This window comes from Pinus tabuliformis, chromosome 1_1, assembly GCF_031772625.1.
Source record: "Pinus tabuliformis cultivar Carrire ecotype Pingquan chromosome 1_1, CPIR1, whole genome shotgun sequence".
In the NCBI taxonomy this organism is placed as follows: domain Eukaryota; kingdom Viridiplantae; phylum Streptophyta; class Pinopsida; order Pinales; family Pinaceae; genus Pinus; species Pinus tabuliformis.
The window spans coordinates 681,258,284-681,273,455 of record NC_142297.1 but is presented as its reverse complement, the minus strand read 5'-3'; positions in this window follow the sequence as shown (position 1 = coordinate 681,273,455).

Genomic DNA, 15,172 nt, shown 5'->3' with positions numbered 1-15,172 from the left:
AATCAAGATTGATTGAAGTCAAACATTATAAGCCTTAGTCAACTTAGGTCGTCCTAGGTCGGCCACGTTTAAGATTAAAAAATATTCAATAATAATAGCAATAAAGTTGACTAATATTAATATTAAGTTTGAGTATACTATTATTATTATTATTATTATAGTTAACAATGATAAAATTTGGTCAACTTTACAATGAGACATTACAAAACTAGTCAACTGTATTTACTAATGTGGTTGACTACATTCAAATATGTTTGACCATGATCAATAGTCAACGGTCTTAAGCATCAATCAAACTTAATCACCTATGAATACGATTCATTAATATTAACAATCAAACATATTGTGACATTGAAATAATACACAAATCTATCCAATATGACAATGTGAGAAAGGTCTAGAATAATAATAATAATAATAATAATGATCACTGGGTCTAGAATAGATGTGATGGATGTATTGTTAAGTCACTCTGTGATGTGAAGGTCATTGGCTCAGTGGGAAAAAATCCATTCATATTAAGGGTTGGTGTGTGATTTTGAAGACATAGATGCCCATGGGTCACAATTTCTCAAGCCAATGATTAGGTCTGTTGTGATAATAATAATACATTATTACAATATTATAAATTGATATTAATTTCTTTCAATTTCTTTCTTCTTTTCTTTACATTCATTCAAATAGATTCTGATTTCTTTCGTCTTAAATAATAGCCATTAATAATATTAGTAATATATTGGATTATCAATAATATAATATATTAAATAATAATAATTTTATTATTTTAATCAATTTTCTCTTATAATTTCTTTTTTTAAACTCTATTTTTCCTACTAATTTATTATTTTATTGATTCTAATCTTATACTCAAAAACATTTTGAAGGAAAATTTGAATCTCTCATGATGTGTGGAGTATTTAATTTAAATCTTAGAGATTTATTATATTCTACAAAGTTCTTCATTCAACATTATCTGTAACTATGAAAATTTTCATATTGAAAACACAAAGCATTTACTTAAAATTAATACCACAAAATTTTAACGATTTTTTTTTTTCGATCACATTATTAAACTGAATAAAAAAGACTTAAAACAAAATATTTTGCAGGATGGGTTTTGGCTTTAAATTCCAAATCCATGAGATTGCCACGGATATCAAGTTCTTTGAAATTAAGGTGTCTATGAAGTTTAGAAATTTCAATTCATATTGATATCCCAATTAATTTCAATAGAATTCATTAAAATTTGGCAATAATATTTCAAGATATTTTGTTATTTGAAATACATTTTTGAATGCATAAATATATTCAATACCTTGAAAAACCCTAGGGCACTGGAATTATGTAGATTAAATAATTTAAATTAATGTTTTTGAAAATATCTATCAAATTTTGATTAAAACTAACCAGAAAAAAGGTCATGAAAAAAACAATTTCGTCACTGCACTTTAAAAAAATTATAATTTAAAAGAATTAAAAGTTACAATTTCATCAAAGTTACAATTTCACTATTCAACTTTGCATTGGTTTTTGCATGTAAATAGTGTGATAGAAAACTTTAGAGTATTTAAATTTGGCTAATTATACAGCTTTAATTTATTATTCCAAAAAAATATCTCCCAAAATTCAAATAAAATGAACCTAGAATACAAACACACATATAGAATATTGCAAAACTTCCATTGATATAAACATTCAATTTTTGTAATTTAAAATTCAACATATTTATCTTGCAAAAATGATGATATTTTACCTCGTTTTATTAGTGAGAAAGAGTAATTTTCAAGTACCTATGTGCTGTCTTTTCCCAGTTAGATAAGGGTCGTTTATCTAACCCGTTTTCTCAAAATGGTTTTGGCCACAAAATTGAAGGTAGGATCACGGTTTATTATAATAAGAATGTTATTCTTTTAAATATAATAAATATAATAATCTATTTCGTTTACATTCATGTAATTTTAAAATTTTAGTATATTATAAAGGAAAAAATAATTATTAAATTAAGTAATTATTTTTAAATTATTAATCTAAAATAAAAAAACATTTTTTATTGAAAAATTATTTTAATTAATTTGTGATATTTAACTAATATTATTATTTCATTAAAAGATGATATAATATTTAAAAATAATCTAAATTTTAAATATTTTTAGAGTTTTTTATTATAATTGTTTTTTCGTTAAATAGATTTATATTGATATAAGTCTTTCGGATTAATCACATTGTTAAGATTTGGTAGACGAACCATATTAGTTGGTTCAAAAAATCGACCAAATCCTAACAATGTGATTAATCCAAAAGACTTATATTTACATTATGAATCACAAAAGTCTTAAATCTAGATTTATGTAATATTAAAATAACCATTTTTATATAACACTAATGTCATCTGGTCCCATGGCCAAGAGGAGTTGGATCTCTTTTTCAATAACCTCAATTGTCAGTCTTCTGCCATCAAGTTCACCATGGAAAAAGAGCTTAATGGTTGCCTCCCTTTCCTAGACATTCTTATATCTAAGGATAAGGATGGTTCACTTACTCACTCAGTGTTCCAGAAGAAAACACGTACTGAGCAGTATCTTCATGCCGACTCCCATCATTTCCCTATTCAAAAGTTGGGTGTTCATAGCACCCTCCCTACTCGTGCCTTGAGGATTTTTGATAATGGGAGTTTCCATAAGGAAAAATCCCATCTCCTTAATGTCTTTGTGGAGAATCGCTATAGTAGGCACCGAGGTTAGAAGGCTTTCCTTAAAACCTCTAAAAATTCGTTAATTAAAAAATAACCTAGAGAACGCCTACTAGGTGTCCATCTTCCCTATATCCAAGGAACCATATACAAGATTGCTTAGATCCTTAAGAAGTATGACATTCCCTCAACCTTTAGGCCCCTCAACACCATTTGTAAATCCCTTCGATCAGTGAAAGATCCCATTGACCCTAAAGACATGAAGGGTGTCTACTTGATCCCTTGTTCTTGTGGGACCCCCTATATCGGGGAAACAGGGCACTCCATCCATCAAAGGATCAACGAACATGCAGCTGACCTAAGACATGGGAGAACCAAGTCTCTAGCGTTAGTAGAGCATGCGGAAAAGACCAAACTTCTTGTTTGTATAGAGGAGGCCAAGGTCATTGGGAAGCTATTGAAATTGAAAGAAGGGCTGAAAATCTCAATAGAGATGATGGCTGGAAGATCAGTAGCTATTGGATCCTCACCCTTTCTGCTTAGTCTTGCCTTCGTTGTTCCCCTTAGTTTCCCGGATCTTTATTCTTGGAGCCTTGTGATGAGCCCCAATTTTTGGTAAAATTTGGGCTCATTTGGCCTACTTGCTTTGCTCAAACCATTCACTTTTTACTGCTTATGCATGCATTTCTTAGTTTATTCATGTTGTTTGTAGGAAGAAGGGTAGACACTTTATCTACGTGACTAATGCATGATGCTTTCAGGTTTTTGGCATTAAAAGGGAGAAAAAGACAACGAAAAGGAGACAAGGAGACAATGAGGTGGCACTGCTGGTTTTTAGGAGAGAATGTCCACGGTCTTGGGGACATTCCTCGTGATTCCCACCAAGAACTCCGAGCTCCAATCCATCTTCCCTCCGAGCTTAGAAGCAGCCAGCTGTTCTACAGGAACAATAGTTACAAACTGTTCTACAGGAACAGTAGTTATGACTGTCCTACAGGATCTGCAGTTAAACTCTAGTTGGACAGCCGAGCTCCTAAAATCAAGGATACCTGTTGGATAATCGTTTTTGCATAAATACTGAGGCCGTAGCATTGTAGAGAAGCTTTTTGAACCTTGCCATTACTTTTGTAATTGGAAAGTACGAGCTAGAGCTCAGTTTTTGTTCCTTTTTGTAAGCCAATTTGGCATGACATCAGATTATGAATAAAGAAGGCAGATTTTGATCTAGTTTTGAGTTTTCTCAAGGAGCTATAGCTCTCAGGTTAGGGCCCAACCTGAGAGCAATAGATCTCCTCAGTGTTGTAGTGTGTTTGCATTTCGTTCCAGCACTTTGAGTTTGTTTATTTTCACATGCAATTCGAATTCACAGTTTGTTAATTTAGTCATTTTCATGAGCATAGATAGGACTAGTTTATGGTGATTTGTTTCAGTTGCTTAAGTTGGATAGAAGGATAGATAAAATCTCTTGGAGCTCCAGCAAAAAGGTTGTAAAGGCTCACTGCCATCTCACTGTTAGGGATTGGGGTGTAGTCCATGACCAACCACCAAAAAGAACAACAGTCTTCTCATCTCCATGCAAGCTGCAACATAAACGTTTTCATTGAAGATCTCTTCATGCATTTTTGACATCGATCCATACTTCACTTCCACGCATAAGTTTCATTTCTTGTTTTCCATTTCTGTTCATAGGTTTCATGTCACATTTATCATAGGTTAATTTCTCGTTTTGATGCATAGGTCATTTGTTTCATTTACGCTGCTCCTTCTCAAACCATTTTCTTCTTCTTCTTCTTGATCTATCTGCAAGTTCTGTTTGACCTCTGTCTCCCTCATTCACCCTCCAACTCTCTCATTTCCCACATAGCTCCATCTCTTTCAACTTTCGTTGATTCCATCCTTTCATCTTTCCAATCATCCAACCATTGCATACACTCTTCCTTCATCTGATTTTCCAGCTCCTGAGCCCTCAACAGGTCCATCTCCATCTCACCTAGCCTCCCACACCACTCCAACACCCCATCATCTCCCAAAACCTCCACGGCTAACCATCCTGTAGAATTGCACAGCCTTCCTGTAGAAACCCGTGAGTTTCATGTAGAAATCCCCTGCAGACATCCTGTAGGAGGCCACTCACTCGGTTGCTTAGATTCTAAACGTGAGGAACCTCTGTGGACTGATGCTAAGGATCTATTGGGACCTCCCACAGCCATTCTGACCTTGCCCAAGCTTTCCTTCCATTCCAACCGCTCCTGCACAACCAAACCCTAATTAAAAGCATCCTCACAATAAGTCCAACCACCTAATGAAAAAATACAAAAACATGATTTTTCAGATGCAAGTAGCTTAGATGCATTTATTTCAGTTCACTGCAAGTAATGGAATTGTTGGTAGTTGTTTCATTCACAGTTTTGCATAGTTAAGGTCTAGCTAGTCAAATTAGGGTTTCCTAGGGTTTCCATGCTTTATTAGTTTTCAGTTTCCTTCTGCAATTAGACTAGTCTCCTTTGAGTTAGCTTTCGTCCATCAATGATAAAGCTTCTTCTGTGAGCCTATAGAAGTTGGCTTGAGCCCTAGCGGACTTGTGCCAGTTGACCAAGTGACAGTTGTGACAAGGGCTAGTACTTGTGCATACAGTACCGTCGCTTCCAAGTTTGTACGAACTACCGGGTTGATAAAATGAGAGACAGGAAGCCCCAGGAGTTGTAGCATTATTGCTACAATACTAGAGCTCACCATCTTTTTGGCGTCGTTGCCGGGGAAGCGTCAGAGTATTAGCACTTGTTGCTTTTCCTCTACTTTCCTACTCTTACCTTCTGCTAAGTAGTTTACTTCATTTCCATTCTGCAAAAGTAGCATAGCATTTCCTGCTTTCATAGATTAGCATTTCCTGCTTTCATAGATTAGTATTTCCTTTCTGCAAGCGTAGACTAGCATTTCCTTTTTGCAATTTCATTTAAGCAAAGTAGATTAGTCCTTTCCTGGTTTCAGTTAATTTTTCATCTTTCATAGATAGTTGTAGATCACTTTGTCTCAGTTTTGCAGGTACCAAACGAAAAGCAAAGCAAAAGCAATCAAAGAGAAAAAAGAAAGTCTTTTCCATTTCATGCCTTGTAGAAACCGAGATAGATCAGGCAAATTCCTACCAAACACCCCCACCACATCACTGAGTCACCCTTCTCTTTTCTTTCGTGACAGTGACCCAGAAGAACCTATAGGTGAAAATCCTGAGATATCCAAAGACCCTATAGGAGAAGAAGAGTTAGAGACTACTCCATTTGAAGCTATGGCTGATCATAGAAGAGAAGATGAGAGAATAGAAGGTGCCTTTCCCATCCGAGAGACCAATGGAGAGATGAAAATGAAAAACATTAGCCCCTCCGCCTTACCTCACTTCCATGGGTTGACCACTGAAGATCCAGATACCTTCCTGTTTGAGTTTGCTGTCCTTTGTAGAACCTATGACTATACTGAAGATGAGCAAAAGTTGAAACTTTTCCCTTCCACTCTCAAGGATGCAGCACTACACTGGTTCATGGGTTTGCCTGGGAATAGTATCACTACTTGGGCTCAGATGCAGCAAGCTTTCAACACCAAGTACCGGGATTACTGTAGGTCCAAGGAAACAAAGGGGGAAATCTTTCGGATGTCCATGGGGAATGATGAGTCCTTAGAGGATTATGAGGAGAGGTTCCAACTAAGCTATAAGCGGGCCAGGTGCACACTTGACCCTGAATCCCTCAAGTTGGTCCTACTCCGAGGAGTCCCTGAAGACCTCTTAGATACCCTTCACATGTTAGCTGGGGGGGACATTTACCAACTGCCTTATGAGGACATCAAGACTGTGTTCAGAAACCACTCCAGGGCAGCTCAGAAACGAGGTAGAGGAAACCACCTCTCCACTAGTGTCCCTTTCTCCAAACACGAGCTTGCAAATCAACTAGAAGATCTTAAGAGTGAGGTGAGACAAACCATTGCCATGCAGCTGGATACATTCAGGATTCAGCAAAAGAAAGAAGAGGCTGAGAGAGCCTTGGCTGTCTTCTGTCCTAGGTGCACAAGGAGGCACCCTAAGAACGAATGTCCATTGCATTCGGTTGAAGTGTGTTTCGTTTGTGAGGAGGACCATCCTACAAATCAGTGTCCAACCTTACCTGGGTTTAAAGCCATGTACCAAGGGACCGAAGCTCCCACAGAGCCTCTCTATTACCTCAACCAAAGGAGGCCACAAGGATCTCGCCCTTATCAGCAGGGGATGCAAGGGGCATCTCAAGCTTATTACAACCCCAACCAGTCAACTCGTATGCCTTCCTAGGGTCCCCCTGCTCATCCTTCATGGTCCATGCCTCCTCCATGGTCTTATCCACCTTAGTACCCCACTCAACCTACTTCTCATCCATATCACTCACATACCCAGCCACAGCCTCAATGGAATGCACCTCAGTCGGGGTGGAGGCCCCAATACAACACTCCTCCTGCCATTTTGCCTCCACCACCAGTTCAACCTCAACCATTACCTCCTGCTCCTCCAAGGCAACCTCAAATGCCTGCTCAACCGAACCCGAACCCCAACAATAGACAGGCCCAGCAGGTATACACTGGGGAAACCTCATGCCCTACCTATGCTGTGGAGATCCAGGAGATCAACCTTCGATCTGGAAAGACTCTACCAGATCGCCAACCTCCTCCCCCAGAGGATGAGGAAGATAGACAGGAAAGTGAACCAAAGGCTATTCCACCCTTTCCTAAGAGATTAACAGCCACCACACAACCTAACCCCGAGGAAGATGAGCTTTTGGGTGAGCTCAAGCAGTTGTGTGTAAAAATCCCACTTCTCCAAGCCATCAAAGATGTGCCAATATATAACAAGCTGGTTAAGGAGAAGTGTTTCAAACACCCAGGCAGACGGAAGAAAGATGCCTCAACTATCAATGTCATAGGACAACTGTCTGACCTTATGCTAGGACAAGTCATCTGCCCAAAGTACCTAGATCCTGGAAGTCCTGTAGTAGATGTTCACATCAATGGCACCATTATCCCCCACACCTTGATTGATCTGGGGGCGGCCATCAATGTGATGACGAGGGATACCATGCTTAAGCTCAATCTTCAGGGTTCCTTGAGGAAGACCTCGACAGTACTGCAATTAGCAGATCGCTCCACCGTGACTCCCGAAGGGATTGTGGAGGATGTCATGGTCTCCATTGATTCTTGGGAATACTCTGCAGACTTCCTGGTTCTGCAACCAAAGGCCAAGCTTACTGGATATCCTCTCATTTTGGGAAGGCCTTGGTTAGCTACTGCAGATGCTTACATAAGTTGTAGGGCAGGAAACATGACCATCAAAAATGGTCCCATGTCCAAGCAGCTAGTCCTATACCGTCCTGCCCAACCTTCTTTAGAGCATGATCTACCACTTTGGTTGGAAGAAGGAGAAGAAGACGAGGTGTACTCAGCACCTCTATGTACCTTAGATACCTCTAGAAAAGATCCCCCAACCGAGGATGACTTGATCGAGACCTTGATCCAGAATCCACCTTCCAGTGCATTACCCTTAGAAGAGTTGGTGGAAAATGCCCAAGCTAGCACCTTAGTGGATCTTTGTACAACCAACCCCGTTACTCCCAGAGTCAAAAGTGTGGAGTTTGGCCCTGAGAAAGCATTGAAGATTAGCTCCTCTCTATCCCCTTCCCAGGAAAAGGAGCTGTGTAGTCTGTTGGCCAACCACCTAGATGCTTTTGCTTGGAGCTATAAGGAAATGAAAGGAGTCCATCCCTCGGTCTGTACCCATCATATATACATCAAGGAGGATTGTAAACCGGTTAGGCAACCTCAGAGGAGAATGAATCCAGCCCTTAAAGACATTGTCAAGGAAGAATTGCAGAAACTGTTGGATGCCGGATTCATCTACCCCATCTCAGATAGTGAATGGGTGTCCCCTCTAGTGTTGGTTCCCAAGAAGAATGGGAAATGGAGAATCTGTGTGGACTACCGAGAACTGAACAAAGCTACCAAGAAGGACCATTTCCCTCTACCTTTCATAGATCAAGTGTTGGATGGACTGGCAGGAAAGAAGTTCTTCTCTTTCCTGGATGGGTTTAGCGGGTACAATCAGATCCAAATCAGCCCGGAAGACCAAGATAAGACCACCTTCACTTGTCCTTGGGATACCTTTGCCTATCGAGTCCTTCCCTTTGGGCTATGCAATGCTCCTGCTACCTTTCAGAGAGCTGTCTTGAGCATCTTCTCGGAGCTGGTTCATGATGCAGTGGAAATCTACATGGATGACTTTACTCCTTATGGGGCCAACTTCCAAGAAGCATTGTCCAACCTGGGAAAAGTCCTAACCAAATGCACTGAGATGAACTTGTCCCTTAGTCCTGAAAAATGTGAATTCCTAATGACTGAGGGGACAGTGCTAGGCCATACCATTTCTTCCCAAGGATTGCAGGTGGATCCTAACAAAATTGCTCTCATCAAGAGGGTTCCACCTCCTCAAAAGGTTAGGGATGTCCGGAGTTTCTTGGGATTAGCAGGATACTACCGGAGATTCATTAAAGATTTCAGCAAGCTAGCCTCGCCATTGTTTGGTCTGTTGGCAAAAGATGTGGAGTTTAAGTGGACTGACGATTGTCAGAGGGCTTTAGATGAATTGAAGGACAAGTTTGTGTCAGCCCCAATCCTGAGAGGTCCAAACTGGGCCCTACCTTTCCACATCCACACTGATGCCTCAAACAAAGCCATAGGTGTAGCTTTGGGACAAGTTGAGCAGAAACTTCCATATGCCATTTACTTTGTTAGCAAGAACTTGTCCAAAGCTGAGCTGAATTACACTGTAACCGAGAAAGAATTCTTGGCTGTGGTCCATGCATTGAACAAGTTCCGACATTACATTACTGGTTACCAGACCTTTGTACATACTGACCATGCTGCTATTAGATATTTGATGAATAAACCAGATGTGAATGCTCGTATTATTAGATGGTTACTTTTATTGCAGCAGTTTGATCTAACCATTGCTGATAAACCAGGTAGAGAAAATGTTGTTGCTGACTTTTTATCTAGATTGGATTTGTCTGCAAATGAGGATGGAACAGTGGACGATCAGATGCCTGATGAGCATCTGTTTGCTATTTCAATACTCTCTCCATGGTTTGCTGATATAGCAAACTATCTTGTTTCAGCACAGTTCCCTCCACACCTATCTTCCAGAGAGAAGAGCAGAATCATCAGAAAAAGTGCCTCATTCACTTGGATCGGGGGCAATCTGTTCAAGCTTGGCCCCGATCAGATCTTAAGGCGTTGTGTAAGGGAGGAGGAAGTCTTTGATATCCTCCTCACTTGTCATGATGGGCCTTGTGGAGGGAATTTTGCAGCAAAGAGAACTGCCTTCAAGATCCTGCAGGCAGGCTACTATTGGCCCACACTTCATCAAGATGTCAGAAGATATGTCAGTCAGTGTGACCAATGCCAAAGAATGGGGAAACCGACCCAAAGGGATGAGATGCCTCTCCAACCTCAAGTGACTCTTGAGCCATTTGAGAAGTGGGGCATGGACTTTGTGGGCCCAATCAACCCCTCTTCGAGGCAAAGGTCTTACATTATTGTGTGTACTGACTATTTGACAAAGTGGGCAGAGACCAAAGCCATCAAAGCAACAACAGAAGAAAAGGTGGCCGAGTTCCTAAGAGAGAACATCTTCTATAAGTTTGGCTATCCAAGAGAGCTGGTCACAGATCAAGGGAGCCAGTTCACCTCCAACCTGGTTGAAGATCTCCTAGCTCATCACAAGATCAAGCACAGAACTTCCACCCCTTATCACCCTCAAGCAAATGGGTAGGTGGAAGTCACCAATAGAGCATTAGAAGGGATCTTGACTAAAGTGGTGAGCAGCAGCAGAAAGGACTGGGCAGATCGCCTGGTAGAAGCCACATGGGCCTACAACACCACTTGGAAGACCACCACTGGTTTCACACCATATGAGCTGGTCTATGGGAAGAAAGCTTTGCTGTCCATTGAGTTTGAATACAACACCTTGAGGATGGCAGCTCAGCTGGACCTAGATCTCAGCCATGCACAATAAGAAAGGCTGCTGCAGTTGAATGGCCTAGATGAGCACCGCATGCAGGCCCTCCTTCACTCAGAAGTGGTTCAACTTCAGAGGAAGGTGTGGCATGACCAACATCTCCATGACAAGCAATTTCAGCCGGGAGATTGGGCCTTGTTGTATGATTCCAGATACAAAGATTTCAAGGGGAAGTTGAGAACCAGATGGCTAGGACCATATACAGTCAAGAAATGCCATGATAATGGATCTGTCCTCATTCGAACCATTGATGAGGAAGCCATTCCCATGCTTGTCAATGGGCATCGACTGAAGATCTACAGGAGACCTCTCTCAAGACAAGAGTTTATCAAAACAATGGAGAAATCTGTATTGGTCATAGAGAGGTGTTCTGCCTCTGCCTCTGGCACACCCTGAAAAAAGATCTGAAAAAAAAAAAAAAAAGAAAAAAAAAAAAAAAAAAAGAAAAAAAAAGAGAAAAAAAGAAAAAGAAATAAAGATCCTTGGGTGAAAACCTCTCTGAGGCGCCCAAGGCAGGTAGTAGGGGTGAAAACCTCATTGAGGCGCTCCTATTGCTTTTCAAAAAAAAAAAAGTTGAAAAAGATCCTTGAGTGAAAACCTCTCTGAGGCGCTCAGGGTAGATGGCATGGGTGAAAACCTCCTTGAGGTGCCCCTGTCATCTTTCAAAAAAAAAAGAAAAAAGAAAAAGAGAAAAAAAAAAAAACAATAAGCAAAATATGGTAAAAAAATTGCAGGTTGCAGATGCTCTATGGAGAAGAAGAAGCCCTTCAACTCACAGTCAAGGGTCCTTATCATGCTGTCAAGGAACCTCATCAGTACCTCCTCCAAGAGCACCCATGTTTTTCAAGGTATGTGCAATTTTATCATGGTTTGAATCTTCTACAGGAAGCTGCTGTCTGTCTACAGGAAGGCGCAGTCTTTCTACAGGAAGGCGCGAATTCTCTACAGGAAAGTGCAGACCTTCTACAGGAAGGCCGAACTTTCTACAGGAAGCTCTGTGTCTACAGGAAACTTCCTGTAGGAGTTTTGGATGGCCAAAATTCATCTTAAAAAGAGATCTCACGACCATGGCTTGGTTTGAGATGCATGCAAGCCTCTGTTAGCATCCTTGCACGTTGCTGTTACCATGCTCCACCACCTGTGTCGACATGCGGCCAAGTCCCTGCACAAACAAAGAAAAATCAATGAGTTCTCGCGGGAAAGCCATTTCCAAAGTCAAAAAAATGATGGGATCTCATACCACATGCATCAAGAGCTCCGGGATTGTGATCAGAACCGCCATCGTGCAGCATGCACCCAAGGAGAAAGGACTGTTACGAGACCCCTCGCGGGGATCCTGTAACAGTTCAACCTGCTCGAGTGGATACCATTCACAGCACCGCCATCCAAGATGAAACACGGCCGCATGCAAGCAAAACCGTCGACTCCAGCGTTGGCAACCTGTAACCACGAGCTCCCGGGTCTGTGTCAATCGCACGCAGCAGGTAGATCTGCTCACCATCGCCCGAGAAATGGAAAAATCGTGTGTAGGCACGCAGGTAAGTGTTCCACCCTTCATTCCATCAAATCGCATGAATCTAACTTTGAATTTGTTTGCAAAGCGTAAAATTGAATGGTTGAGCGGCCGTATGGCCAGTCGACTGGCCACGTCGGCTAGTTAAAGTGTAATTGGGTGATTGGGTGGCGGCCACGACAAGGAGAATGAATGGCATGCACGTGGGAGCACTCTCGTCAGAAGCATGAGTTAAACAGGAAAGGCGGCGGCAAATCTGTGGGAATGAATGCAGCAGTGAGTGAATACGCAGGCGGAGGTTGGATGACGTCCTCCAACGGTCCGGCGGGGACAGCTCATCCCCCGCGCCATGGATTGCGCCTATTCAAAATCCAATCGGCTAAATCATGCACACGCATTTATCATCCAACACTTCAACTCGGCTAAGCTATTCTGATCTCCTCCGCATTTTCATACGCCGAGTTGTTGGCTACCAGAACGCTGGTCAAGCACACCGCGAGCGCGGCCAACTACAGTCCTCCCCGAGAATTGCGCGTGGCTTCTACAGGAACGCGGTTCTACAGGAACGCGGTTCTACAGGAGCACAGTCTACAGGAGCACGGTTCTACAGGAACGCAGTCTACAGGATCACAATCATCTACAAGAAAGCGGGTGCCTTGCAAAGAAAGGTGGGCAATTAAGGAGGTAACCCTGAACTTTTAATGTCATTGGTTATTAGAAGTGGCAAAACCATCGTCCACGGTCGGGTTATAAAAATATTGGTGGAATTGTGTTTGCTGTGCCGTTGCTACTGTTCTACAGGATGTTGGTATAAGTAGTCTGTGTGGGAATTTTGTGTGTGCATGCTCTGTTTTCATAGACCAAACCTCTTTTATATTTGCCACCTTCAGTTCAAACGACTGTGTCCATCATGCCGGGTGGGTTTATAAGGCGAGAGCCCACTGATTCAAATACACTAAGGAGAAACCCTGCAGTAGTAGAGCTCTTCACCAGAGCACAGTGGATGCCTTTTTGTGATAAGCTACAGGGCTACGATGATGAAGTAGCCGAGGAATTTTTGCAGGCTCTGCAGCCTAAATACCAGACACTGGCCACAGTAACCTTCAGAGGTCTGAGCCTCAAACTCACCCCAGAACACATCAGTCGGATCACAGAACTTCCTATGGGTCTGCCGTGGGACAAAGAAGAGAGAAAACTGAGTCAGCAGGCAAAGAAGGAATTTTTCCCACCTGAAGAAGAATTCTCTGAGGATAAAAACGGGGTGAGGAGAACAAGCCTGTCACCACCTTGGAATGAAGTCAGTTTGCAAATAATGAAATATATTACTTGTGAAGGCAGGTTCAGCATCGTGTATGCATATCACTTCCGGCTACTCACTGAGTTGAGGCACGGAATTGACCTTCCTGTAGAGCAAAAAATAAGCATCCCTTATTATCTCCTGCAGTCCCTAATGGAGTGTTCTACAAAGCTAAGACAGGGCATCCCTGATCAAATAGCCCATCATGGGTTAATAAAACTGCTTGTGGAGGATGCATTGCACTCATATAAGGTGCCCCTCTCATGGGAATCCTTTCGCAATTTGACCAAAGACGGGGATATTAAAATGTTGATTGAAGAAACGGGCTCCTCTAGCAGTGAGGAGCACGAAGCAGTGGCCGAAGAACAAAGGAAGGAGCATGAGGAAAAGAAAGGCCAAGAAAAAGGTGGCACACCTACCCCGTTAGCAAGGGAAAAGAGGATGAAGAGCAGAATGGACAAAGCAGAGGTGGCCCACGTCAGCCCAAGTACCTCCACAGCACCTACACCCAAAGCAAAAAGCAAAGCTCAAGCGGGCAAGCAAGCGGAAGTGAAGACACCTGTTTCTACAGGGAAGCAAAAACAGGCTTCTACAGGAAGCCCGAAAACACAAGCTCAGGCTTCTACAGGAAGCCCAAAAATCACTGAAAAACAGGCTTCTACAGGAAGCCCGAAAGCGAAGACAAAGGCTTCTACAGGAAGCCCGAAGATCAGCAAGGAGCAGGCTTCTACAGGAAGCCCGCAAACAAAGACAAAGGCTTCTACAGGAAGCCCGAAGATTAGTAAGGAGCAGGCTTCTACAGGAAGCCCAAAATCAAAGACCAAGGCTTCTACAGGAAGCGTGAAAATCGTTGGAGAACAGGCTTCTGCAGGAAGCCCAAAAACGGAGACAAAGGCTTCTACAGGAAGCCCGAAAGTGCAAACAGAGGCTTCTACAGGAAGCCCGAAGACAGAGACAAGGGCTTCTGTAGGAAGCCCGAAATTGGAAAGAAGGGCTTCTACAAGAGGCCCGAAAGTCATAGAGAAACAGCCTCCTACAGAGAGTCTGAAGGCAGAGAGAGGGCCTTCTACAGGAAGCCCAACGGGGGGAAAGAAAGAATCTTCTACCGGAGGCCCGGAAGTGGGCAAAGCAGGGTCTTCCACAGGAAGCCCGAAATCTGAAAAGGAAGGGCCCTCTAAAAGGAGGCCTGAGAGAGCAAAACACAAGAAAGAGAAGGCTGACACCCTCGAAAATGAGGCAGCAGCGGCACTGGCTGCCCTCAGTACACCTCTAAAACCGAAGGAGAAAAGGGAGAGGGAGGCCCCTCTACCATCTGAAGCCAGGAGGAGCAAGAGGATGACCACGGGCAAGCCACAGCTTCCACCCAGCAGCCAAACCACTTCAGGGGATGTCCCTACTTCACCCAGTCCAAGAACCCCCGCTAAAACATCAGCCACCCCCGAAAAGGGGAGCCCAAAAATAACTTCTTGGACACGAAAGATAGGCCAGTCGCCTTTCGAAGCCCGGCTCAAGGAAATAGGAAAGGGGAAGGAAGCATCACCTTCGTCACCACCAGGGGTAGCAAAGGCAGGGCCGCTAAAAATGGGAAAG